At 43.4% G+C, this 27,257-nt stretch overlaps 1 protein-coding gene across 3 annotated transcripts in view; it reads left to right on the forward strand.

The window, feature by feature from the left end:
• The first annotated feature begins 765 nt into the window (after nt 1-765).
• Nucleotides 766-27,257, forward strand: part of LOC138534787 (uncharacterized) — a 203,640-nt gene continuing 177,148 nt past the window's right edge. For all 3 annotated transcript variants that reach the window (XR_011284881.1, XM_069641246.1, XM_069641247.1), the window contains exon 1: nt 766-1,192. The gene's annotated coding sequence lies outside the window, so the exon portion shown is untranslated. The remainder of the gene's footprint in view (nt 1,193-27,257) is intronic.

A 27,257-nucleotide genomic window follows, 5' to 3' on the forward strand; every position in this document is an offset into this window, starting at 1 on the left:
TTAGATTCTTTTGGAGAAGGCCCACATTGTTTAGTGTTTTTATTGGTGGCCATGGTGGTAGCAGAAGGAATATGTTGAAGGTGAAGATACTAATATGATAGTATACAAACTTGAGAGCAGAGCAGAATGCATATCAACGAGAGAAAAAGGCACTGTTCAGCAATAGTGTGGTTCCGCCTCAATTAGTTGTAAGGAGTAAACTTCCAGATAGCATAGAAGTCTCTTTCTGGTTCAGTTCTGACTCTGGTAGTTGGTAAAGTTACGTTATTTCTGATAGTTTACAACTTTTATGTCCATATTATGCAAACTGCCTTTCCCCTGTTAAAAGGAGATCAAATGAAAATGACAGCGGATAATAAGATGTAAACTAAGGGGCTGAGATTTAAGGCGCTGCAAGTAACGTCTTACCAGTGACACGTTGAGCCTCTGCACTCAGATATTTAAATTGGAGTCAGCGTAGGTTTATATTTACCACGGTGAGGGAGCATAGAAAAATAGTCCAGGTATATTCAATAATGCTCCAAAACAAAATGTAAAAAGTAGCGCAGGTATGTTCAGTGGTGGTCAGAGGATAATTCAAGAAGTCCACACATGTTCAGATATGTTCAGAAATAGTCAAAAGATAGTAGGAAAAAAGGCTGTACATTTTCGTATCATGTAATGCCACTATGCAACTGGCAGCAGAGTTAGAATGCTGAAGTACAGGTTGCCACGCAGTAAAACAAAATCCTTAATAAGCAGTGAGGAAGTGCATAAATAGAGAGGAATAGATGACTTTAATATATATTATGAAGAGATGAAGTGCTATGGGCAATGCAACACTTCTGCCAGAGGTGCCGTAAGGAGAGATGGCGCTGAAGACGTTAGCAATAAAAATGTTTAATTTTCACTAGAGTCTTCGCATACATTAAATTAAAATGAGGAGCCGTGTATCACGAAGAAATCTCACTTGTGTTGCCGCATATGCAATGTTACCCTGGCACCAGAGGCGGCGATGCTGCAGAGGAGGGTCCACCAGGCAACAACCGGCACGTCACTGTGGGTGTGACGCCGGTTGTCTCCACAGGAAGGCCGGATCTCTGAGGAGGCTGTAGTCGGAGTTGAAGCGCCAGAACGACAACTGACTCGGAATACAAGGCAGAGCGGCACCAGAGCTTAGGCGAGAGCCAGTGAACTCAAAATAGTTTGTAAGGTAAGGGAAATGAGCTGCAGAAATGGAAAATAATGCCTTATATCATAGTAGATGGGACGGAGCTAAGCGGCCATCTTCGTAGGAGTTCGACCACGCCCCCACTGCACCTTTTTTAAAGGCTGGCATGGCTCCATTAGCAGCAGTTAGGTCCAGGGAAGAAAGGAAGAATGCACTTACCTCCTACCCACATACCTCCAGGGCACATGAAGGGGTAAAGGACATGCTGCTCGAAAAATGGGGGATAAAAGCACCCTCTATGTGCTACTGGCCTCTATTGACGTGCTCCACATGAAGGTTGATGAAGCTGAAAACACTGCAACATATATGGAGGTCAGCATAGAGAAAATGGAGGTCTGGGTTTTGGGGGTGGAGATAGGAATCTGAATAGGGGAAACTCGAATGCAAATGCTGGAGAGCCAACTGGATATTGCTGAAGCAAAATTGGCAGGTTGTAGTGCTTTTCAAAACAAGATGGCCGAAGCTTTGGTACTAGTGGACACTTAGCTGGAGCAATGTCAAAATCATGGAAGGGCAGGCAATGAGAGGGTCCTTTTTGCCCCCCAATTGGGGAAAGGCACGGATTTACATCAGACCATGCAGACCTTCCTTGATAACCTCCTTCAAAGGGCGAGAGGAACATGCATCATAAAAAAAGCTTTTTTAACTACACTTGAAGGGAGCTCATGACACTGAAAAATGCAGCTTAGAAAACGGTGGTGATGTCCCTTTGTATTCCTGAGGACCGAGATGAGCTCCTTCATAAAGATGCTGAGAACAGACATTTTGCCTACAATGGTAGCAAGCTTCTCTTGTTACCAGATCTCAGTTTGTGTACTATGTGCAAGGGGGAAAAGAAGTAAGAATCGGTGTCTCTTGGGATGGTGGCCTCGGTTTGGTACCCAGCTTAGCTTAACTTGGTTGTGTTTGTTGACCATGAAGCGGCGAAAGATTTTGTTGAAAGGTCACAGGATGACTAGGGTTGATATTCAACTGTAGGATTATCTTGCCTGGACACTTACGTTGTTGCTGTTTTACCACGACAACCTCAATATTCTCCACCTATATGTGAGCAGGATGTGGTATGTTTGTACTCAAACACATTTGGTGATTGCTTTTAGGGTCGACTGTTTCTTCCTGTTGATATCATGGATGCTCTTACATGCATACCAATACTCCCTAGCACTTCCTTCTTTGGTACACCTAGCGATTACCCCCCCTTCCCGACTCCCCCACAATCCCTTCTCTCTCTCTGCACTTGAAGGTTCCGAATGATCATAAGTCCTAGTAGGTCGGCCTCTATCTTTCATTGTTATATTTGCTTTATTTCCCATGTTCCCTCGCTGTTGTCCTGTGGGCGCTTTGAAACACAATTTACTTGATGTATAAGCGCAAAAAAGCACAATAAAATAAATAAATAAATACCCCGATCTCGCATTTTTTGGTGTTTATTTTCGTGATGTTCTTTAGAAAATCTATGGACCTATTTACTAAACATAGAAAAGAGTGTTATGTAGATATGGATGTGTTCTCTTTTGTGATCATTTAATTTTTGTATGGCCAAATCTGTACCTTTTGCCAACACAAATTGTTAAACTCAAAAAAGATTTGCGCAGTCATGCCACTGTAAATACACTGATGTCGTCTGCAGCCACTGGTGGACACTGGGAGCAGGCATCACTAACTAATAGCCCAAAAGGCTGGGGGCTAAGGGTTTGGTATGTGGTCCCTTTGCCCATGACAGCCACAGCTAAAACTAATCAGGCATTGGACAAATATGCAAGGGAGATGGGAGGATTGTAGTAGGGTTCACTGGGAATGGAGGAATTGAGTATTTTTCTTGATGAAGTTTCCTCTTTAATTTTGTTTGCTTTAAGTAGTTCAAACTTTTCATTTGCCAACATGTAATACAATTATTACTTAGTACATTAGCTTCCAAGACCACACAGGCCTCTTCTTCAGACAAAAGGCAAGTTGCTAAATAAACCTTAACCAAGATCGGTTAGCAACTCACACACTTTTCATAAATCCTGAAGGGATGCAAAGAGGTGCATATTTGGATATTTTGACTGGGCCATGGAAACGTCTTCCAGTGATCTATATGCCGCCATGGGCTTTGCTTCCTGCCCGCCCTTCTAATCTCGAATTACTGCCAAATTCATTTACCATTACTTCCACGCAGTCCAGTGGAATGACCACTGGATTAAGAGTATGTAACAGCAGTGTTTGTTCCCCTTTTTCGGGATCCAAAGGACTCCATGAGGATTTTGGAGTATTCACTGCGAGCGAGAATTCTGCTGTGAAAAATCCTCCAAATCGCCAAAGTCAGAATACGACAGTGCAGTAAATCTAGTGGTAATTATGTTACCACCAATAAGTCACCACACTGCAAAACTCTTAACGAGGCCCAGAATAGGCTAGCATATTATTAGCTGGACCCATTAGTGTGTGATGAAATATGTTTCTTAAATTAGGCCCAGCGCTGACTGCGATGTGGCCCCCAGCAGGAGTGGGATTTAGCTGTGGCTACCTGGAAAGACCAGGCAGCCAGCATGTGGGGGGCAGGGGCGGTTCAGAGACTTTGGGGCGGGGGGGGGAGGGACTTGCTTAATGTGGTGTTTGAGGCTGCCAACTCTGATAAACCAGCAGCAGGCGGGGCCTGTTGGACAGGCTAGCTGTGAGTGGAGATTTTAGGGATTTGAACCGAACTATCTCCATTTAAACCAATACGAAAACAGTGCCAAGAAGAATGGGGAAAACATTGTCTATATGATGTAACAGAAAATGTATATCAGCCTCATCTTGTTTCTGTTTTTAAAATGTGTGTTTAACATCTGTTGCTTTTGGTGTAGGGATGTGTGCAAGGAGGAATTTATTCTGCAGGCTCATGCTCCATCTTCGTGGTTTGTTAAAACTCGCCTTTTTAAAATGGCGTGGCCATTTCATTTTAGTGTACGATCGGTTTTAAATCAGACAACAGAACTCTTAAATCTACCTTCAGTTGATCATGTGATGCTATCAGCGGTCTGCTAAAGACTGCGTATAGCAGATCAATCCCAACATCGGGTTGGACACTAGGGTTCCTCTTTTTCCAGAGCAATGTACCTCACTTATATTTACAGGCGTTGCTGTGGGTGGGGGGCCACGGGGGCGGGGGGCTGTAGGCCCGGGTATTTCGGTTATAGCCCCAGATAGAAGCTCAGGGGCTATAACTAAAGGCTAGCTAGCCCCAAGTACCGACAGTCCCGACATTAGAGTAGCCCCGGATATTTTCCAGACCTGGCAACACCCCTTCTCATATTGCCAATGAAATGGGGCTCCTAAGTGACACAATGTGACCAGAGTCGTCACATTTCCCCTTGCCATGTGGGAAGGCAATGATTTCTGGTTTTTCTTGGAATTCTGGCACTTGTAGTATACCTACATTTTAAAGAGGAAAGCGAAAAAACAGAACTGTATGCCCTTCTTACGCATGGCAAGGAGAAACTTGAGACACAAGTAAATACGTGCTGTCCTGGAAAATGTTATCGGCACCCTCCCATAGCTGCGAGGCTGGAAACGTTTCTGTAACTATTCAGATACCTGTGAAAAACTTCAAAAGGCTTTTACAATTCTGTTTCCAAGATAAAATCACGAGGAAGCAGAGGTCTGCGATGTTTGACAGATAACTCGCGGAATATCATGATGAGACAGGTCGGGCACATTAGATAACCAATCAGGGCACAGGCATTCTCAACATTCCAGACCTCATTACTGTACAGGGAGAGTGAAGGCGCCTCACGAGCCCTGCGCGCGATGCAGTGTTCAGAGAAATAAAGGTATTGCTTCAAAAATTCTGTTCACGTTCCACCATTGGACTGGCCGCTCTATTAATTAGTAAGAAAAGAAACCAGTTTTAAATACAAATTTATTTATTTATATATATATATATATATATATATATATATATATATATATAAAATTGTATTTTTTATTTATTGTTCTCAATTCAAGTACAGAATTATATACAATAAAACAAAAACAGGATTGCATATAAAATTCACAGTACAATTATCATCACACAATTCATTCTATCTGTAGAGAATTAAAAAAAAAACCTGTAACTGCTAATACTACTGAGGTAGTACCTGCCAAACAAAATTTCATGAAAGAATCACTCTGCAGTGTAGCTAACATTGTTAAAAAGCATCTAAAATGTGTCTCGCGATTACCCCTTAAGAAAGGACAGGCTGTTATCAAGTGTTCTATTGTTTCTCCACAGAACCTACATTCCCCAGATCGACCGATAGCATCTTATACTGTATTAATAATCGCCTCACTATCTTATGTGGATACACAGTTAAATAAGGGGCTTCCTTACCATTTAACATTAACCTGTTATGTTCCTCATAGGGATTGCGTGCAAGGGGGACACCAACATTTTCAATAGCTATTTATTAAATGAATATACATGAAGCTGAAAAGGCTTTGTATATACAACATACAGCAACACTTTATAAAATGACAATAAAACAATGAAACAATATAACGTAACATGCATCACCAATTAAAATCAGCATTTGAGAAACTAAAACCTGAATAAAAACAACAGTTCATAGTATATCAAAAATCTCTACACACGTCCAGTAAAATTTCGACATAAAATACATTAACTTTAGATAATTTCCCTCCATAACAGCTTGCCAAAGCATTGATGTATCAGTACAGTCCATTTGATTGTTATATGATTTCATAAATTTAGCTCTGATAAAATTAAGGCTCTCACATTTTGCCATCACGTGTTCAAGTGATTCTATTGCGATCTCGCTGCATAATCTACAATTTCGTTCAGAGCGAGGAAAACCTAATTTTGCACTGTTCATTTCCAGCACGTCACACTGATTGAATTTAAGTAATAAGTACTGTTTTATAATCCCGAACTCGGGAAAAGCATCCATATATGTTGGATTACTGCTGCTGCGATTTCTGTATAGAATAAATGGGCCACTACTGGCTTTGGTTGATAGTTGAACTACATGGTTATCAAGACTGAAACTGGTTATCCACTGCTTTAGCCAACATTTGGTCCTATACAAATGAATTGATACCGAGTGAAGGTCACATCCAATCTGCCTTCGGTTAAAAAAAAGTTTGTATTTTACCCAAAGTACCCATCCAATTCCAATTCTCAAGACACATAAAAGCCTTTACATAGTCAACCATTGCTGTACCATTATTCAGAGCTTGTAATTTCACAAAGCACATATATGTTCTTGATATAAATATTGATACAATTCCAGTAAGATTTAGTTCAAGATATAGATATTCAATGGGAAGTGCTTGCGACATATGGAATAGTTTGCGCAACAGTTTTGCTTCGAATTTAATATGGTCTGTCGTGAACGCATGGCCCCAGATCTCAATCCCATAGGTCAGTACAGGAACAATTGGGGAATATAAAAGTACGACGTTCTTAACCGAATAGCCACCATTACTCCCAGTAAAGGCACTAATAGCGTTTGCCATTTTCAGACATTTGCTTTTAGTTTCCTCCCAGTGCAATTTCCAATTAAGCGTATCCTCCACATGAAGACCTAAATATTTATGTGATTTAACACATTCAAATCTTATTTCATCAAGGAGCCAGTTAGTTCTCGCCTTCGGTCTCATTATACCAGCAAATACCATGACTTTACTCTTAGCACTATTCCCCATAAGGTTATTTTAATTCGCAAATACACCAAGTCCGTTGACCAAAGACTGCAGCCCCTTAGATGTATGATTTAATAAAATAGGTCGTCGGCGTATGCTAGACAGCTGAGACGGTGAGTGCCAACTGTGACTGGACACATTTCTGAGTTATTAAATGACAATTGCAAGTCAGCTAGATACAGATTGAATAAGGTGACAGCTACAATAAAGCCTTGCTTCACCCCCCCCTACCAGTGGGGATAGAAGTGGACGAATGAACTACACCATCAAGGCAACTCTGACAGTAGTATCAGAGGGAAGCAGCATGATCATTGTAAGCAGCCCTGGTGGGATGTTCAAGGCCACAAGTTTCCACCATAAATTATTGCTTAGAACAGTATCAAAGGCAGCACTGAAATCTATATAGGCTCAGTATACTGGTGTCCGCCTTCGTAGCCAAGAATATTACAGGACACTAGCATGAGAATATTGTGAAAAGCTGAGGAGTTAGTTCTAAAACCAGTTTGGTATGCATTTGATATAGCATTTGCATTAATACATAAGTTTGCTTGATCAGGTAGCACCCTTGCAAACTTTTTTACTGGGATGTCCAGCATTGCAAGCATGCAATAATTTCTTGGGTCAGCTTGCTGCCCTTTCTTGTATGTGGATAGGATGTGACTCTCATGCCATGTAGTAGGTAATATGCCTGACCTTCCGATATCAGAAAATAATAAATGTAAAGCTCAAGCCCATAAAACAGAAGACATTTTCAGTAAACCATTGCTTATACCATCTGGTCCCACTGCACGTGACCTATTTAATGTCTCAATTATGAATATAATGACAGGTATGGTTACTTTGCAGAACCATGTCATACAGGGTATAGACATTACTTCATCAGATGAATCACATGACCCCAAGGTGGAATTAATGTGAGTGACCCACCTCTCCTCCGGGACACAATTTATAGAGAGGTCACTCTTGGATGCTTCCTTTATTACTCTCCAAATTTCTGTATTAATGTTTGATCTAGCCAACTGAGCAATGCATAACCACCATTCTTTTTTCGCATCTAGATGTATTGTCCTTAAGCCATTGGCAACAGTTCTTTTTAACACCTTTAATCTGAGTGTTAATTTCGACAGCACTATAGACGCATGATGGGGGAAGCAGCAAGGCCACAGTATCCGCCCGTAGTTGTTTTTTAGCAGCATTGATTTTTGGGTCATAGTTATTAGGCTTAGTATAATTTTCATTGGTACACTCATAAGGGCTTTAATAGATCTTTGCTTATTTATTGTGTTCTTTATACTGCAATCAGGGAAGAAAACGCTTCACCTTTACCGATAGGTGAAGTCGCCCACCACTCGAAAATGTCTCCAGAAAGACAGGTATAAGTTTTTCAGAAGCTAATTTTTCTTTATCCAAATTGTGAGGGTGCCATTGAATACGGTTACCCCCACTATTAACAAATATGTTGCCATTTCGGTGCTATGACCTTCCAATTTTCAGTGTATCAAAAGGCTTAAAAAGAACACATAAAGGTAAATGATTGCTTTTGTCACGTGATGTTATTGCCATATCTTCCACCAGAGCTAGGCCAAGTTGGTTCACGAAAACATAATCAAGAGTCGACACACTCTTGCCACACACCTGCATGAATGCCCTCTGTGCATCACCTGCACTGTGACCAAATACAGTGATAGGCACTTCCACTGAGCCCGGCCTTTAAGAGAACGTAGACCAAGTTCGTATTGAATTGCTGATACTGGAGTCCCCTGAGACACTTGGAAGTCCTCCACATCCGTCCTTCTATACCTGAAAGCAATTCTAGTGCCTAGAACGGGAGGATCTCAAATCCGCAAATAAAATGTTGGCTACAATCTTCCCCTCATAAACCTTTAATGAGGGTAACATTGAGTATCTCCCATACTTTGTGTCCACACAAAGTAATTGATTGCTCAACGCCATTCCCGTTGAGAATAACCATTCCTTAGCAAATTAAACATTTTCTTTCACTGCAATGGAGAAACCCAAGTACACAAAACCTGTCACTTTTACAATGGTCTAATGTTCAAAATTCCACATAAACGAATTAGGTCTACGTTTTAGGGAAAGTTTTAGATTTGCTAGAATTGGTTTTCAGCTTGTGTTCAGTTGAAAATTTAGAAAAAGCCGACAGTAAATGCTGTAGTCCAATCAAAGTTTGATCCAAGATCAAAAAATCATCAGCATACGCCCGCCAAACTAACTTCAGATATTGTATCTTTGGTGTGGCGAGGGCAGCTGGAGTAAAATAATTGCTGATATTGCTGAGATATAAATTAAATAGGATTGGCGCAAATACACAGCCCTGCCAAACCCCTCTAAAAGTTGGTGTACATCTTGATAGGTTGCCCTCATGATCCAATACAACCGGTATCTTGGACTTTTAGTACAAACCAATTATCAACCGAGGCAAGCCCGGTGGGATTCCCCATTTCAGTAACTTATTCCTCAATAGGCCTCGTTTCACTGTGTCGAACGCTGCTGACAAGTCGATAGTTACTACACATTGAGAGTCAAATTGACGAAGATCGACCTGTCGGGCAGCTACCCTCAGTAAAAATCTGTTAAGTGAGGTGGCATGATGTTGCCTGAACCCTGTCTGCCATAAAGGAATTATATTGCATGATTTCTGCCATGTTTCCAGAAGATCTAAGACTAAGGTAGCAAATAACTTACTACCAGCATCAATTACTGCAATTGGCCGAAAATGTAGGGGATCAGCATGTGAGCCCTTTTTGAACACTGCCAATATGTATGTACTCGACCGGGATCCAGGATACATACCATTAGAAATTATGTTATTAAATAAAACCAGTAGTATCAAGTCCCAGGTTTCAGGATCCCCTTAAATAAGATATTGCACAGATTATTAGGTCTACTGGCTCTCGAAGAGCTGATCCTATTGATAGCTACTAACATTTGAGCCCTTCTTATGGTCATCACCCAAGAGGCATGGATTGGGGCCGGGAGGAGAGGTTCTTCTGGTTCCTTGTCAGAGTGATTCCCAAAGACTGTGGTGAATTGAGAGACCCATTGATGTTCCACAACTGATCAAATTCTATGTGTTCAGGTTGCGAGCATGCAAGGTCATTCATTAAGCGCCAAAAGGATCTATTTTTTTTTTATTTCTAAGGATCAAGAGCATTGTTTCTGCATCTCTCTGGTACCATACATTTTGATTAACCTTAGTCCAATTCTTATATGTTTGCTTAGGCTTTTTTATCTGCTGTTTAAGGTTGCAGGAAAGAATCATGTTGTTCCTTATACTTTTGATCTTAAAGCAGAGAGCCTTCTTTTGACTAACCACTGTTGGATCAAAAACATGGCATTGCTTCTTATGAGTCACAAGTCTGAAAATGTTTACCAAAACTGGCAGACAGTTGCTCTTCCAAGAATTTGCCATCATTTTCCACAATAAACCCTAGTGACCCAGTAATTCCGGAGGCGGAAATCGGTAAATCCCCATTCCCATGGAGTCCGATAGGACTCCATGGGGATGGGGACCATGGGAACACTGGCTCCGTCTATGACAGAGCCGGTGTTTCCATGTCCGCCTGCAGGCGTGTGGTGTTAAACCTCCCGCCTGCAGGACTCGGTATCAGCCGGTCCGGAAACAACAGTGGTGGCGGATTTGCTACCACCGTTGTTTCCAGACCGGCTGACTCGTAATGAGGCCCTGTAACTATTATGGAAATCATGTACAAGGGGGTTAGTGCAGGAGAGGGTGGAGGTGTGGTGGTTCTTTTCTTTAGGTTTGTTGCAGTAAGCAGGAAATATGTGGTAAGTGATGCATGACATGACACCATGGCTGCATGATATCTGTTTGTATTCAGACATAATATGATGTTGTGACTGCACTACTGTTTGGCCTACGCCTTTATTTTTTCTGTTATTGTTATTTTTATTTTATTTTATGGCTTATATGGTTTCCACTTGGAAAACCTTTAGCCCGTTTGTAATATAAGCATACATACAAATCATTAAAGCCCAGCAAATAACATGAGAGAGATAAATAAATAAATAATGACATTATTCACAGAAAGTTGCGAGGAGAGGCAAAAAGAAGAAAAAAAACAAAAGATAAAAGAGAAGAAGATACAGCATAAAAATTCATCGAAATAAAAAAAATCATCTTTTCAGTACTACTTATCAAAAGGACAATGGGCCTCATTACGACCCTGCCGGTCTGGAAACAACAGTGGCGGTAAATCCACTGCCACCGTTGCTTCCGGACCGGCTGATTCTGAGTTCTGCAGGCGGGAGGTGTCACGCCCCGACCTGCAGGCAGAAATGGAAACACTGACTCCATCATAGGTGGAACGGTTGTTTCCATTGTCCCCATCCCCATGGAGTCCTATTGGACTCCATGGGAATGGGGATTTATGGAATTCTGCCTCCAGAATTACCGGGTCACCGGGGTTGTAATGCCCCAGTGATTCTGGCAATCACGGAGGCGGAAGGGTATTTTGTGTTTGGCGGCATCTTGCCGGTTTTTCCAGCACGGCTACCGCCAGACTCGTAATGAGGCCCAATGTCTTCATGGCTCTTGATTACTATAGAGCAACTCTGCAGTTTCTAATTTAGATTAGAAACTGCAGAGATTAATAACAGAAATTTCATCAAAGCAATTATGATATTAGGTTTCTCTCCTTCAACCAATATAGTCCACCATAATATTTCTGAAGACGCCCCGTGTTTAGCAATGGTCTCTCCCATGATATTAAGTCTTTCTGGTCTCAGGAGCACACAATTCATAACTAGATGTTTGATTGGAGGGATGGTGAATTGCTCCTTACAAAGGCTGCAAGCAAATGTTGACTCTTGACCAGTTAGGTTTGTTTTAGGAAATCTAGGTAGGCATATGTTTAAACGAAATCTCAGATATTGCTGACGGAGGAAACAGTTAGGTAAAATGTGTAGATATCGTGGAGAATCATTAAGCTTTCTCGCAGCTGCCCAAAACTCGTCCCGATTTTTATATTGGATTATATCTTCCTGAGTATCGATCCAATCTTTCCGGTAAAGCTTTTTCTTTAAACGACCTGGGTTTTGGAGCAGTGATTTCTCAGATTCATTCAGATATTCAATTATTTTCTGGCAGATATCCCTCCACTCTTTAAAAATAGTTTCTTTTTCAGATCTATCATAGTTTTTTTTAGGATCTTAAAACCTCCCTTTGGGATGTCTTCAAGGCATTTTCTATAGAGGAGATTGAGTTCCATCTAGCAATGGTTTTTAAGGATGTTAACGCCAATTCCCTTCTGACGATCTGAATTGGGATAATTTTCGGTAAACCCAATACAGACTTCTAGAGGATTCCCTCCAAAAGAGACCAAATATCTTCGGTCAACATGAGCAAGGTTTCTGAACCATATGTCAAAATCGGCACGACTTTGGCTCTGTAGAAAGAGATTAGTGGCATTAGTGAAAAATTGCAGAATTTCTTTAACAGAATTATCCCTTGTTCTGCAAGATTTTTAGCTTTTTTGTGCAAGGCAGCTATTCGGGGTGCTTCACATCTACTGGTGTTGATGTTAACTCCCAAGTAGGTCAACTCATTTGCCACTGTAATTGATTCTCCCTTAGAGAACGATGCAAATCTTTTGCCTCTTCTTCACAGATCATGGTCACCAAACACCATTACCCTTGATTTCTCTGGGTTTATTATTAAGTTATTTGCTTCAAGATATCTTTCCACGGCGGATATCTGGCGTTGTAACCCAATGGGCATTTGATCAATGATCACAATATCATCAGCATATAGGAGTCTACAAACACCCTTATTTGCAATCTTTGGTGGATAATAGCGCATATCCTTGAATGTATCTTCAATGTCTGATAGGAACAACTTGAAGAGCTCCAGGGCAAGTGGGCATCCTTGTTTTAGTCCCACGTTTGTGGATATTGCATCTGACAGATGCCCCTCCTGTTCTAACTTCACTCGGATAGAGGTTAACAGGTGCAGATATTTAATGTATTCAAGTAGCAACCTCGGGCATCTCCAGTTCTGCAGCTTTGCCCTGAGTTTCTCTCTTGGTATGGAGTTGAAGGCTTTCGACAGGTCAATAAAAGCCATATAGACCTTACCTCCATTTTTCATTTCGGCTTTAGCTTTCAATAGCTTTCAATAGATTGATTATAAAGATGTTGCATCCTGTTCCAATGCCTTTTACAAAGACTGATTGTCAGGGGTCACAAAGCTTGTTATCCCTACAACATCTAGAGAGCTCCTTTAGCATAATAGAGCCGAAGACTTTGCCAGGGAGATCCAGGAGCACATTTAAAACAAATTGGGACAACTACTGCCGATTTCCACGAGGCCGGGATCTTAGCAGTCTGCGCTATGCCCTTGAATAAATGATGCAAAAACTTCGCCCATAGCTTTCATAAGGGCATTTGTTAGTTCATCTGGGCCTGGAGCTCTTGAATTCATTAAGTTCTTAATAATATCTTCAAGTGTTGAAGTTGTGTCAAGTGTGTAGTCCTCCTGGTCCAGTTCCATATCTCTAATTGCTGATGGTGATTGTGATAGCTCATGTTCTTTCTCAATTTGCAATTTCTGATGATACAATTGCCAGGTCTTTGTCGGGACTGGATTAGGCAGTAGCGCATCTTGTGGTGCGTCTAAAGCGTTTATAATTGACCATATTTCAGCTGTGTTTTTTGTTTTAATATGGTATAGCATTCTTTGAGCGTCTTGATTCAAGATAGTCTTTTTATGGAGCTTCAGTCAATTATGGTATTTCTGTTTTAACTTGTGGATTTCTGATGACTCTTCCACAAGCTTCTGATTTTTCAATCTGCCTATTGCTTTCCTAAGTGCTCTTTTTTTTAAAAGAATCTAGTGGTCGAAAACATGTTGGTGGATCATTTTATGTCTTCCCTTCATCCCACTTTTAGTTACTGCAAATTGTTGTAATAAAGGACCATAATGTATACGCTAGTTTCCTCCTTCGCAGTTTATCAAAATTTCTCTTGCCAAGTTCTTCGTCAAGCAATCCATGTTTTTCGTTTGAATTTGTAGTGCCTTGCCATATGAGTTTACATCGGTTTTATGATCATACTGTGAGGCTAAGTGGGTGGTACTATTATGGCAGAACAATTTTAATTGATTATGATCACTCTTATCAGCAGTAACAACTTCCATGGTTTTTAGGATCCCACTCATATTAGAAGAGACGCATATATAGTCCAATATTTGGTTCGTTGCTGCTCTCCTCCAAGTTGGTTGCACCAGGGAATCCACTTTTATCCTGCCATTCAATACAATGCAATTCCTAGACTGCATGATGGTTCGCCATCTTAATCCCCTCTTTTCTTTGTTATTACTGATAAAAGAGTTACCGAGGATACGGTTATTGGCCAGATCCAAACATGTGCACTTTAAATCACCTACTAGCAAGATCATCGGGTCGTTCTATTTTAATTTTGCTTTGTTAATTAGATCTGCTTTGTTTCTTGGTTCAGCCGGATTCCAATACCGGTTTAAAAGTATCAAAGTTCTTGCTTTAGTTAACTGGGAGGTTGGAAGTTGTATTTCAACCTCCTCGATGAAGGGCGTAGGATTAGCAGAGTCAATCAGCGTCCAGCCAAGATCATTTTTTACAGCCACCAACAAACCACTACTCGGTCTGCCGGTTGAATTTTTGTTAGCCGGATTTAATAAAACCCAATAGCCCTCCATCATGGGGGGGTCCACCAGCCAAACCTCTTGAAGACATATTACATCAACTTTTGGAAGTTGGCTTCAGTTTTTGCAAAACAGGTGTAGATGTATATTCCAACTCACGAGTGACCATTCTGGTTTGTATGGTGGATTATGGCATTATTGGTTAGGTAGTTTATCTGCCAACAAATGTGCTAGCCATTTCCAATTGGCTTCATCCCCCTCCCTACCAGCTTTAGAGTTGCGTTCTGTTTTTTTATGGCGATCTCCTTGAGGTTCATCTTTTTATTCCAGTTGATAATAACGTTTGTTACTCACCCCATCAGCTCTATCGTCCTGCAATTTGGGCTTTGATGGTTTTAAAGGTTTATAATCCTTCATATCAAAACCTAATGGTCTCAACAGATGGGCTTATTTGAGCAGGAGATGTTTGGTCAATTTTGAAATTAGATGAACTATTACTTTATCAGTACACCTCTCCTCAGGAAATTCTATGACCGCAAGATCTTTTGAAGTCACCAGTTCAAGGATTGCGGTATGGTGTAGGAGACGCACTACGTTCACTCTATTGAGCACCAATCCATCATCAAAGAAGCACATTCACTCCAGAGAAATCTTCAGACTGTCGTATTTATTTTCTTCCCCATCTCGCTGCATAACCTCTTCCACCAAGGCGGAGGCTGCTAGAGGTTTTTTCATTTTACATTTTGGTGGAGGGTTAAGCTTCACTTTAGACCATGCTCCCCCATCTTGCCAATTTACGGATTTCTCTGTCTTCTTAGTAGTAGGTTCCACTTCCTTGCCAGTAGATTGGTGTAAATTATTTGCTGGCAAACCACTTAAGCTAGCTGGTTTCCTTAATGATTCTTCATGAACATGAGATTCACTAATGAGATTAATTGCTGGCTGTTGCTCTTTCTGTTTCTGTAGAGCCTTAATCAGCTCTTGGATCTGTTGTTTAATTTCATCCTCGACTACTGGAGGTTGAGGTACATTCAGCTGAATCTTATCCTGTTCCTGCGAGCACTGTCCTCCTTCTATAAGAAGGCGTCCTTATATAAGAAGATGGGTTTTGATTTTTTCATCAGGATTTCATCATCATGGTCAGAGGATTCAGATCCCGACTCTTCAGATGATGTGGACTTGTTTGCTGGTTCGTGTTCCTCGTGTAAGTTATTTTCTTCATCCTAAATACTGTAGGTGGACAAATCCATAAGGTCTGGCTCACTAGGTTCATCGCCCTCTTTGGTCGCGTTATCGTTCCCTTCCCAAGATTCGATTTAATCAATGATGTTTACTACTGCTGGATTTTTGGGTTTATCAGTTGGTGCCTGCTGTGCTGGGGGAAGAGATAAGTTATTTATAAGCAGGTGGCTTCTGTTCGACTTAATTATGACAGGTGTAGCTTGATTTTTGGGTTACTTAGCAGGCGTTAAGATGTCACGATTCCTAGTAAGGTGGGCTGGTCCTTTTTTAATTTTATGTTTCTCTCCTTCCATTGATTCCACATTTTTGTCTTGGCTTCTGTTTCTTACGAAGATTTGGCACAATTTAGGATCCGTGGCTTCAGATGATGAAGGGCGTGGCCTTTCCATCCCATGATCAATAGGAATTGAGGCAGGCTCTTCTTCTGTAGGAAGCACTGTATTTAACTCCTTATTAGCTTCCAATATCGACACCTGTGTACTCCTATCTAGCATTAATTTAGATGTAGTGTTGTTGCCTGGAGTATCGCGGGAAAGATGGTCTCTCGCTTCTGAAGCACCAGTGGGGAGGTCAAAAGGATTAGAAGCTCGATCTCCCTCCGTTGATGGATTACTTATACTCACAGATAGACGTGACAATCTTCTTTCTGTTTTTTCTTTAATAATTGGATCAAGGATATTATGAAGAAGTTGAGTTACAGCAGCACAGAAGTTCTCCATATTTGTTTCAATGGCTGTGACAAAGCCTTCAATGAAGATCATTTTAGAATGTACCATAGCCAGCATGGTTGACTGGTCTTTAATTGTCTCTTTCATTGTTTCATGTAACTTCATGTAAGGGGCTAGTATATTCGTTAGCGTTCAGACTAGGAGGAAATCATTCTTGTTCATGCCAATGTGATCGTTCATATTTTCATTTACATTTTCTACCATAGTCTGAGCTTGAGAAGATGTGGCTATTTTTTCCTTTGGGCTGTGTAGCGTTCTCCCACTGGCATCTCTCAAGTCAATCGACAGTGTTTGGACACTTTGGTCATAAAAGTCAGCTGCAGCAAGGTGTTTCCAAGCCCGAGGGGTAGACCCTCTTGCATCTTGAGATGCTAGTGCTTTATCATTTTCCATCTCCATGTTCAGAGACTTTTCCAATAGTATATCAAAGTCATTAGTAGCGTATTCTGAGGGCGGTGTCTCCGGACCTGTTGTTAGCCCCTTTTGCAAAGAAAAAGCAGTGCCCTCTGGGACGTTCTTCTAGGGCCAAACCAGGGCGTTTCCAAGTGCTATGGCAACAAGCCATAGAATTATTTATAGATACAATTTGCCTCATTTGGCTACCTGTTCTTGTTCCTGGGCCATTTCTGTCACTTTCCAGATTGGGATTAAAGTCAAACAAGTCCCACTTCGATTTCTTCCCAATTACATTGGCTATTTGGGGCAGTGAACCCGCTCCAACCAAGTTTGTCATAGTCCCCTGTTTATGTGTTCCACCATTTTCTAAAAGGAATTCAATGTCCGACTGTGCTTTACTTTTAGCAGTGAATTTCGCGTTATTGCTTATGGCAAGATTTCTCAAAGCCACTGCACCCTTTTGGACGAGGGGGGTTGGTGGGGTCATGTAATTTTTTAACTGGACCAACCGTTCCCTCATCATTATTAGGGCCCAATATTGTTTGGTTCTCATTTTCTTTGTGTTGAGAGTCCAGTTGTTTTTATGCATTGCCACATTGTACTGATTTGTGGATACTGTCGTTGGGAGACAGTGTCAGTGTAGAAACAACGAAAGGTGTTTCCTCAGGTTGGTCTGTCTGTATTGGGGCTAAAGTGTTCAGATGGCTCGTAGTAGAAGCACACACTTCAACTACTATGTTAAACGGGCAAGCTACAGCCCCGTGTAGAAGGGAAGCCTCATCATTTTTAAGCAGCTGAGGCAGGATTACGGGCCCAGGAGGTTGAGGGGTACCCACCTCCTTTGTCTCAGCTAAACATATGCCAGTAGGACCGGTCCTCAGAGAAGTGGGGGAAGCTGCAAAACCCCCATCTAGTACTGAGCTGGTCTCCACCATTGCAGGCAAACAGTGGGCTAGGGTCCTCTTCCCCCTGCAAATCCTGCGCTTACCGTTTGTTTAAGTGTAGCGTTGTCCTTGTTCCTCGCCAAACGCCAGACACTCTGCAAACACTCCGCTACTCTTCGCTCAGGGGGCAGGTTTTGTAGCAAGAGCGAGTGTAGCTGGAGGTGTGTCTTGGTATGCAAGTGGCCAGCCACATTAGATCGGGTTTGTAGTCCTCAATTGTAGTCCTTTACCAAAAGGCATATATTCTCAGGCGTCTGCGGCGCGAAATGCTGCTTTTAATTCCCAGCAGCTTTTTTTACCAGGCGCAGAGTCAATTCTAGCACAGTCCTCGTAGCACACCAGACACTCTGTATGGTTTGAAAATAAAAATAAAAGATTAAGGGGCTGATTCATGGAATTATTTGCGCCGAAAATGGGGATTTGTGCACCATTCTGCCCGCAAACCCCATTTGTTAAACAGGGATTTGCGGGCAGAATGGTGCACAAATCCCCGTTTTTTGGCGCAATTAATTCCATGCATCAGCCCCTAAATCCTCACAAATTTTTACAGAAGGCTACATTTTCCTACTCCCTTACTCCCTTACTTGTGCAGTGACTTTGAAGAACTCACTTGCCAGCACGGAGCATGGGCTGGGTGGGATGTAAGTAGAATTCCTGGCATAATGCCTGCCCACATGGGATTTTGGTGAATTTAGCCCCCAATCAAGTTTTGCACATCTGCAGGGCTTATGCTTATGCCTTAATGCGAACATCCAAGGAGAGAGAAGGAGCTGAAACAAGAGGGAGAGCACTTGGGCTGCGGTGTCAGAATGATTGAGTAAAGAGTTTGATGGGGGGGGGGGGGTTCAGCAGGTGATACTGATGCATATAGTCAGCTGGCCACAAAAGTGATGGGTGGAAGGTTTCGAATGAATCTAAACCACTGGTAATTGCTCTGGGCAACCTTCCACACCACCGTTTTTAAGCCCGTCTGCGCCATTGCCAAAGGGGACCAGCCATGTGCAAATCAGTCAGCAGCTGCCGCCACCGAAGGTAGCAGCCCAGCCCGAACTGCTAGGCCAGGTCCCCTCTGTACAGAAAACCAAGCAACCCCAGACATGTTTCGGCCTTGTTGGACCTCCTCAGTGAGGTGCAGCCTGGTTCCCTGTGGCGCAGCGAGCAAGGGACCCATGTCTGGGCATACCCTCTCTCACAAGGAGAAACAAACTGACCACAAAAGTGATGGGTGGAAGGTTTCGAATGAATCTAAACCACTGGCAACTGCTCTGGGCATATATTCAGCTGGCATGGATGTGGTAAGCAGAGATGGGAGACAAGTGGGGAAAGTGGCACACCATGCTGGTGTAACATTTAGAATGTTCTCAGTGGGGCAGAGGAGTAGAGAGAGGAGTAGAGAGAGAGCGGGCAGAGAGGCCCTGGAGGAGGCTTGAACTGGAGAAGTCGACTGAGCACAGGATTGGGGAAGGGAGTTTATGTGTCATGAATGGTGAGAAAGGAGTGGATTTTCCGGGTGGGCTAAGTATGCATCAGTGGCAGTGGAGGCTGAGATCACTGTTGCACAGCACCCCAATACTGCGGGGCTGAGAAGTTCAGGGGGACATGATATGCAGATTGAAGGAGATTAATAATCCAAACAGAAACTAAATATAGCGTCTCCCTTTCACAGTTATGAACTGAAAAGAAAGAGAAATATTAACTGAAAAGAGAGAAATATACAAGTATAGTGAATGCAATGCGTAGTCACTCAATTCAGCTAAATATATATTTAACTGAATTGAGTGACTATGCATTGCATTCACTATACTTTTATATTTTCCTTTCTTTTCCTTTTCATGTTTTATCGACTCTGTGATTTCGGTCATTAATGTTTCATGACTGGATTCTGGGTCATTTATATTATGATGTGAATTGATATACACGTATTTCTCAATGTATGCGTTACACATGATGGACGTATTTTGGAATTGTTAACGCTGCACAATGAACGTGATTGCGCCGTATGGTGACAAATGCATAACCATGATGGGTAATTTTGTGGAAATTTATGTTTTTGTTGATGTACTTGTACATATATATTTTTGATAACTTGACCGAAGGATATATGTAGATGTATGATCACAGGCCCCGCAGAAGGGCATTATGCCCGAAATGCATAGGCCAAATATGTGATATATCTGCTGCAATAAGCAATTATTTCAATTGATTGAGATTATTGAATTACATCACTAGATTGTGGTTTTAAGGTGTGCAGCCCACACCGCTGGCCTCACGGCCAAGGTCTTTTTCTTGCTTGTCTATACAGTGCCATATCACGGAGGCACGTTTTTTCAGGGGGGTTGCACCCCAAACTTAACAAGTTATATTGATCTAATGGAATGAAACTGTGTTGGAACACTTAAGTAGTGCAAAGCTCACCACCATCGACAGTGTAAAAGTGTCACTTTGCCTTGCAAGGCAGTGGCGAAAATCAGGGTGGCGCCATGCAAAGTGTATTTTTGCAGTGCAAAGTGACTGCACGGTGAAAATACACATTGCACTGTTCCATGAATCAGGGTGTTTGTTGGCAGTGCAAAGTCACTTTGCACCAGTGAAAAGTCACTTTGCACTGTGCAAATAATTCCATGAATCTGGCCCACAGGGTCTGCTGCAAGTACGCAATTCAAGAAGAGTGGTAGCAGCCATTTTAAAAGGTGTGGCGCACAGCCTTTTTCCATCCAAGTCAGGGTATTTATATTGACGGATACTGGCTGTACTGATGTACGTGTGAAGAGGGGGACAGAGCAGGCTCATGGTTTGGGACGAGGTCGATGACAGTGTTTTGGAGATGATCAAAAAAAAGAGACAGACGCAGGTATTTCATGGCCAACACAACAGTGGGGAGGAGTTTACAACAGGAAAATGCTTTCTTCAAACACCCTGGAGCTTCCATGAAATAGAAAAACGATGCACTGACCTCAAAAGGCTGGTCATGAGTACTGTGGCAGGCCATCTCCGGCAGTCCATGGCCACAAGCTTACCAGTGTGACACTGAAGCCAGGGGAGGAGGTGTCAGCTGTGCTCCTGTACAGAGATGGCCTGGATGCACAGGAGCAAACTATCCCAAAGTGTGCACATGACCACAAGGTAAGTGGCGAGCACCACAGCTGTCCTTAACAAAACACCAATGGCGCTGCATGATTTTCCCCATTACCAAACACATATGAGCTGCTAAATGTCCGTAATGGACACCCAAATGATTAAAGACCTCCTATCCCCTTAAAACCTAGATGTTCACCAGCTCACAACCAATCATGTTTATGCGTGCGCAGAGGATACGCATCAATCAGGCCTTGTGTGGGGCCGCGGACCGCTTGACTACGCCCACCTTTGTGCAGAGTGAGCGAGTGGGAGACGCCGCTGGTGAAATAGGTCAGGCCTTAGCGATTATTTCCTGCATTATTGAGTAGCAAAGCCTGATTGCTGCCCAGAAGGCACTTTCCTTGGGGAGGGAGCTGGTCGCTGAGCACTGCCAGGTAGTCATCGCCTGCATATCCAGCTGTGTCGGGCAGCCTGCGTATATATACTGGCGAGTGGCTAAGGCAGCAGGACTCTCCCCCACATCATCAGCGCAGTTTGAAAGACAGAAAACGGCAAAGCCTCCCCGGGTGTGTTTGGTTAAGATGGCAGTAAGATGGGGTTTCTGCGATGCATTGTGTTTCGCTATTGCAGGAGAGAGTTGATGTGCACTTTTCTTTCATATTTATTTTCAAATTAATGTTTTCTTATTCATCACTTTTTTTTGTTTGACAAAGTTTACCTCTACCTTCTCCGAGAAGGTAAAAATCTGAAATATTTGCATAGATTTTCATTTTGTATTTCAGCTCATAGTCATGCTGCATAAGTACCACATGCGGAGGTATCATGCGATGTCGGTGGTCGGTATGCGGCAAATGTAATACTCCATATTTTTACTGTTACTCCCTCACGCATATGGAAGGCCTAAGTCAGATAAAGGGTGACGGATGACACTCAGCTCTACCTCATGATATCCTCCATGGAAGACATCCACAGGCTCAAGGGCTGCCTCTCATTGATCAAGTCCTGGATGTCCTGTGCTTATTCAGAAGCCCAACCACTCCAAGTCTGAATTGCTACTGCTGATCAACAACACAGAACACCTGGACATCCATACCTGGCTCTCTGCTAGACATCTCGCCAGCTTCATATTACAGCTGGCCACCTGATCCAGGTCCCTTTGTTTTGACATCGACAGACAGCTCATCTTCAAACAGTAAAGAGCAAGGAAGACACAAACGGCGTGGTACCAACTTTCAAACCCTTCATCCCAGAAAACAACTTCCATTCTGCTGTCCAAGCATTGGTCCTCTCCCACCTGGATGGTGAAAATGACCTCTTGGAAGGCCTTCTGGCGACTACCTTTGCTCCCCTGAGATGCGTCCTGCATGCTACTGTACTACTCTTCAAAGGACTACGCACCTCATTTGTATTTGTTTATTTATAACGCGCAAAAACCATCAGGCCCGGAGGCATCAGGATGCAATTTGTACAAGGTTGCAGTAAAATACAGACAAAAAATTACAACAGAAAATTTACAGTAACAGCATATTAACCGTCTTTCTAATTACATATATTACATAAGTTACAGTGCCACTGGATTAACAGAAGGTAAGTCCTAGGGTGTGCAGACATAGTAACAGAGGTAGCGGCCCAGGAATGGTATCAGAGGAGGCAGGCCAAAGTATGTCAGGTAGAGATGCAGAGCATGTCTTAATGCTGGTCAAAGAGCCAAGATTTGGTTTTGGTCTTGAAGGTGTTGAAAGAGTCTTCAGCTCTGATAGTAGCAGGAAGGGTGTTCCATAGTTTGGAGGCTAGGACAGGGAAGCTGGTGCCCCCCGCTTTTTGAAGCTTAAACCTGGGGATCGAGAGACAATGGGCATCATTACACGGATGGCGGTAGGGATTTACCGGTACCGGTAAAATACCGGTACCGGTAAATCCCTCCCGCCTTACTACGAGGTCCCTTAGCGGGTTGGTGCTTTAACGCCTGCTTTTTGCAGGCGTTAAAAACCAACCCGCTAAGGGACCTTGGTGCTAATTACGGCACCGCAAAATTGCGGTGCCGTAATTAGCGCCTTCCCCATTCCCATAGAGCCCTATGGGGCAGAAATGGGAATGGGGAAGGGCAATGGCGGAAGGGGGATTTACCGCCCCACCAACCTTGGAATGGGGCGGTAAATCCCCTTTCCGCCAAGGCGGTGCCGGTATTTTACCGGCATGAGCCATGGCGCTAATAGCGCCATGGCTCACCGCCTTCCGTGTAATGAGGCCTAATGAGTCTGGACAGTTCTAAGTGGTCGAGTGGTAGAGTGGCGGGATAGCCGACTGCAGAGGTAGATTGGGGCTTTGTTAGCCAAGCATTTGTGTGTGAGGGCGAGTGTTTTTAAGGAAATTCTCTGCTTGACAGGTAACCACTTTAGGTTGGTTCTGGATTCTGAGATGTGGTGGTTGCGGGGGATGTTTAAGGCCGCTCAAATGGCATTATTCTGGGTGGTTTGGAGTTTGTTCAGGTTCTCTTGGCTAGTACCTAAGTAAAGAGCACTGCAGTAATCAATTTTTGCCATAATGAGGGTTCTAGCCAGTGTGACACTGTTGGGGGTGGTGAGAAACGGTCTGCAGGCTGCAATGAGTTTGCACGTGTAAGCAGAGGCAGACCTGACAGCATTTATTTGTTTCGATAGGGATAGATGGCGTTTTGGTGTCTTTCGAGACTCGAATGACATTACCGTCTATGGTGAATGACTGATAAAATGGCTCAAGTTTGCTCAGGCGTTGTGAGGTACCCAAGATAAGGAGCTCCGTCTTATCGTCATTTAGACATAGCTGGTGTTGGGCCATCCAGGCTTGGATGACCAGGTAGACGTCATTGAGGGCCTTGGTGTCAGCAAGATAATCACCTGAGATTGGAATGAGTATCTGGGTGTCATCCGCATAGTTAGTGTAGGAAACACCCAGACAGTCAAGCACATCAAAAAGTGGTTTCGTAAAAATATTGTAAAGTGTAGGTGACACGCAGGATCCCTGAGGTAGGCCGCAATGAATAGGGGAGGGGTCCGCGGCTGCGGATGGTGCAAAGACCCTCATGGATCTGTTACTCAGGAAGGATTTGATCCATGCCGCAGCGGAAGATGAGAAGTTTGCAGCTGAGTGAAGGGGCCTGCAAAGGATCTGGTGGTTGACCAAATCAAATGCGGCGGAGAGGTCAAGGAGTAATAGAATTGCTAGTTTTCCCTTGTCCTTCAATACTTCAATCTGGGTTTTTAGGTCTATTAGAGCAGTTCCGGTCCCGTGTCTGGGCCGGAAACCGGATTGTCGTAGGCCTGGCAGATTGTTAGATTCCAAATAGTTTTGGATCTGAAGGTAAGCTGTGCGGTCCAGAATCTTGAGCAGAAACGGTACTGTAGTGATATGTCGGAAGTTCGTAGGTATGCTTGGGTCTAGGGAAGGTTTATTGAGTAGCGGGAATACCCACGCGTCCTTAAGGTTATCCGGGACAATACCTGTTTTAAAGGAGGAGTTGATGAAGGCCGTAATGAATGGGGCTAGATCATGGGCAGAGTCCTTAATAATGGGAGCGGGGCAAGGGTCACCTTGGCAGTTGGATGGTTTAATTCTCCGAATGATATTTTCAACCTCAGTAACGGTGAGCGGTGAGAAGGCGAAAGGTTTAGTGTTGGTAGTGTCTAAAGGGGGGGACCTAGCAGGGGAGAGTGAGCGGTTGTCAGACTTCAGGCTGTCCTGCTTGTCTTTAATTTTGGATTGAAGCGTGGAGATTTTGTTTAGTAAGGCTGCTTGAATGTTAGCACACCATTTACTATCTTTCGTGCATGTGTCTGGAGGGGAGACTGGAGTTTCGAGCTCTTTTAGAATTCTAAAGCGTTCCTTAGAGTTTGAGTCAGCTTGCAAAATACGATTGTTGAGCGACTCTTTTTTAGCAGTGATGATGGCATCTTTGTAGGTAAGGGAAGCAAGAAGGAAGCCATCTTTATGCCCATCAGACGGGTAGCTTTTCCAGCGATTTTCCGCACAGCGTTTAACTTTGCGGAGGATTCTTAACTGAGGGGTGAACCATGAGTTAAGATGTGCTTGTGGTTTGGCATTAGCTCCCACTGCAAGCCTGCATCTTCAAATCCTGCTGCTTTATCTAAAAAGCTTTCACCCTGAAGTCCCCAAGCTACTTCTGAGAAACTCGGCATCTCCGGAGGCTCATGATCCAGCAGAAGTAAGGACATGTGTAGGCTTTGAACTCTGCTGGTGCGGGAAGGAAAACAATAGAATACAGGCCTTCTCTGCCTATGCCCCAAGACTCTGGAACCTCCTTCCCATCAACATCCAACTCGCCCCTCGCTTCTACTGCTCAGGATGGACCAAAGACTCACCGTCTTGTGGCCAATGTTGGACTTGACTTTTATGGACTTCATTAATTCACTGTGCATCATCCTTTCTCAACTCTCATGCTGACTTCCTTTGCATCTTGTTCTCATGGTGGCCATGAATAATGCTGTTCCCATCTTCATCGTGTCACCTTGTATCCTGGCTTGCAACATTGTGTTACTACTGACTTATGCAATTGTATTTGTTCTCCCCTCTTGCTTCTCCACTCTTTTTGACTGCTTATTCTCTGTTCTATCTTCCTCCCCTTCTCCCTTTTCCTAGCTCTCCCCCTTACTTGTTTTTTTCCTCCCCATTACCCCTCCAGCACTATCTGAAATGTTGTCAGGCCTAGTACGATAGTCGCTTGTTTTGTTCCTCCCCACCCTTTCTGCAACCCTCTCCCTCACCTTGTGTTTTTCTCCAGCTCTACCAGAAATGTCGTCAGGCCTAGTACCGTAGTCGTCTGTCTGTTTCCATTCCTTCCAACTCTCCCCCTCCCTTGCTTATCTATGTCTTACCTCTTGCACTATCTGAAATATCGTCAGGCCGAGTACAATAGTTAATTTCACATCCTTACTGTTCATGGCCTGTAAGAATGTCATTGGGCCTCATTACAAGGGTGGCGCTCCCGGAATGAAGGGTGCTGGTACGGGACCGGTACCCTTCATTATGGGAGCGCCTATTACGAGGTTCCCTTTGCGGGACCTGGAAAAAACGTCTGGTAAAACCAGACGTCCTTTCCGGGTCCCGCGAGGGGAAGAGGGAGCTAATAACGGGCCATTTGTAATGTGCCCGTTATTAACTCCCTCCCCATTCCCATTGAGCCCTATGGGGGCTCAATGGGAATGGGGAATGGTTCCTTCAAGGAGGAATTACCGGGTCCTCCAATGTTCGAATGACCTGGTAATTCCCCATTGAAGGAACCCGGTATAGTCGTCTGTCTGTTTCCATTCCTTCCAACTCTCCCCCTCCCTTGCTTATCTATGTCTTACCTCTTGCACTATCTGAAATATCGTCAGGCCGAGTACAATAGTTAATTTCACATCCTTACTGTTCATGGCCTGTAAGAATGTCATTGGGCCTCATTACAAGGGTGGCGCTCCCGGAATGAAGGGTGCTGGTACGGGACCGGTACCCTTCATTATGGGAGCGCCTATTACGAGGTTCCCTTTGCGGGACCTGGAAAAAACGTCTGGTAAAACCAGACGTCCTTTCCGGGTCCCGTGAGGGGAAGAGGGAGCTAATAACGGGCCATTTGTAATGTGCCCGTTATTAACTCCCTCCCCATTCCCATTGAGCCCTATGGGGGCTCAATGGGAATGGGGAATGGTTCCTTCAAGGAGGAATTACCGGGTCCTCCAATGTTCGAATGACCTGGTAATTCCCCATTGAAGGAACCCGGTATTGGAGCCAGGTATGGAGGCAGCCATGGCGCTAATAGCACCATGGCTACCTCCATACTCGTAATGAGGCCCATTGTGTATAAGCGCTATATAAATAAACTATCATATCATATCCTCTTCAATGAATGGCTCCTCCCTAACACCAAGGCCCATAAAGCATCCATTCTCCACTGTTCCTGAGACTGGTTGATCTGATCCCCACTGTTTCGTCCCCTGGTTACTTGTAGACCCATTACTGACAATAGCCCCCCCCACCTCTCTTTTGTTAGATCCTCACTTCTTTGTTTCTCTGCTCCCTAACCTTGTTCTTTCACATATGATTGTAAAGCGCTCTGTTGTTTCCTGAAGCTAGGTTCGCGCTCAATAAATACTTTAATAATAAAAGGGAGGAGACAGAGTCCAAACACACAAAACTCTCATGTTAGTGAGCAATAAAGGTATCAGTGTGATTAAAAGGAAAACTTTCCAACATCAAACTATAAAGACAGGAAATTGGGCTGATTACCTCTAGACGTGGTATGCAATGGGACATGCTCCACCAATGAATGCCACATGCCACATGACTAAATATGG

Source organism: Ambystoma mexicanum, chromosome 1q (assembly GCF_040938575.1).
Source record: "Ambystoma mexicanum isolate Mex_15411 chromosome 1q, UKY_AmexF1_1, whole genome shotgun sequence".
NCBI lineage: Eukaryota > Metazoa > Chordata > Amphibia > Caudata > Ambystomatidae > Ambystoma > Ambystoma mexicanum.